We start from the raw sequence: 1,927 nt of genomic DNA on the forward strand, positions 1-1,927 counted from the left end.
TCTGAGCATCATGTCTGCGTTTGGTGTTACTGGGAAGTTGAGAGACTTGAACCTGGAGTTTCAGTAGCTGTGCCACAGACACGCCCACTGGACCCTCCGTCAATGAATTTTCTGCCTCTGAAGCAGGACCCAGCGCTTGGTCTGTGACAGGATCTCATTGGCCCAGCAGCAGTGCCCTGTGTTGGAGCCCAGCCTGACTTCCCACTCAGGGAAGGCAGAAGCCCCAGGAGAGGACCTGGCCAGGTGCAGCTGCATCCACCTGCACACCAGGGCTCCCATGCTGTGGCCTCCCTGTCACTAAGAAGCCCATAGTGGATGACTTTGTACCCCTGCTCCAGAACCACCCCTGCCAGCCACAAAAGGTGGCGTCTCTGTTTGCAGATCACCAGTTTTTCCTCCCTGACCCACTGACATATAAACAGGCCTTTCTCTCATATGTCCTTAAATGGAAACCATCTTCATCTGCAGCTACTACCCATCCCTTTCCTCTCTGCCTCCCAAGTGCTGGGGTTAAAGGGGTGCACCACGGCTACCCAGCTGAGTCCTCCCTGCTCACCAGCACTCCTCCCCTGCTGGAGTCCTCCCTGCTCACCAGCACTCATCCCCTGCTGGAGTCCTCCCTGCTCACCAGCACTCCTCCCCATCTGGAGTCCTCCCTGCTCACCAGCACTCATCCCCTGCTGGGGTCCTCCCTGCTCACCAGCACTCATCCCCTGCTGGAGTCCTCCCTGCTCACCAGCACTCATCCCCTGCTGGAGTCCTCCCTGCTCACCAGCACTCCTCCCCATCTGGAGTCCTCCCTGCTCACCAGCACTCTTCCCCTGCTGGGGTCCTCCCTGCTCACCAGCATTCATCCCCTGCTGGAGTCCTCCCTGCTCACTGGCACTCCTCTGCTGGAGTGCTCCCTGCTCACCAGCACTCCTCCTCTGCTGGAGTGCTCCCCCCACCAGCCCTGATTACTGTCTATAGGGGAATGCCCCAGCAATGAGAGTGTAGATGGAGACAGGAGGAAGGTTGCAGTAGGGTGCAGTGGGGGAGACAGGCAGATCTTGAGGCCCTAGGAGGAGGCAGGTGCCTGAGGGACACCAGGAACAGTCTTGTCACATTGCACTGAAGACATTTTTTGTTGTTCTGTCTCCTCTTCCACCTCCCCGCTTCTCTGTCTTGAGACAGTCTTGTCATGTAATTTGGGCTAGCCTGAAATTTGCAGCAGACCCCTGCCTCAGCCTCTTCAGGTGTGCACTAGCACGCGTGGCCAAAACCATCCTGCTTGTGGGGAGCTCTGTTGTGACCTATGGCAAGCTTGACATTCACATTTAATACTCAGGAGGCTGTAGCAACCACTTAGCGACCGATGAAGTTAAGGATTAGTTATGAGCTTCAGCAGAGTCGAGGAGATGGACAGGTGTGTGGATGGACCTGTCCTCTTGCTTGTCTGAGGACACCTGGGGGAGGATCACAAAACTCTCCCACAGTAGTGAAACCTGTAAAGTGGAAGAGCGCCCTCCCCACCCCAGACTGCACAGAGGGAGTACCTTGTGTGGGGAGGTGTCACCTGCAGGGGCTCAGCACCATCCGGTTCCTTCCTTCAGACTTTAACAGATGTCTTAGTTTGCTGTCTGTGGCTGTGATAAACACCACGAGCAAAAGCAACTTGGGGAAGGAAGGACTCATTTGGTCCCCATCACAGTCCATCACTGAGGGAAATCAAGGCAGGAACTCAACGAGAACAGAGACAGAAACCACAAAGGAACATTGCTTGTTGGCCTGTTCTCCTGGCTTCCTCAGCTTGCTTTTTCATGCAGCCCAGGACCGCCTACCTAGGGGCCACACCACATTGTGGCTTGTCACTCTCTCAATCTTTAATCAAGTAAATGCCCCCACAGACATGCCCATGGGCCAATCGGATGAGTTGATTCCTTAATTG

Source organism: Alexandromys fortis, unplaced genomic scaffold (assembly GCF_014885135.2).
Source record: "Alexandromys fortis isolate MF-2015 unplaced genomic scaffold, M_Fortis_MF-2015_v1.1 scaffold_171, whole genome shotgun sequence".
Classification (NCBI taxonomy): domain Eukaryota; kingdom Metazoa; phylum Chordata; class Mammalia; order Rodentia; family Cricetidae; genus Alexandromys; species Alexandromys fortis.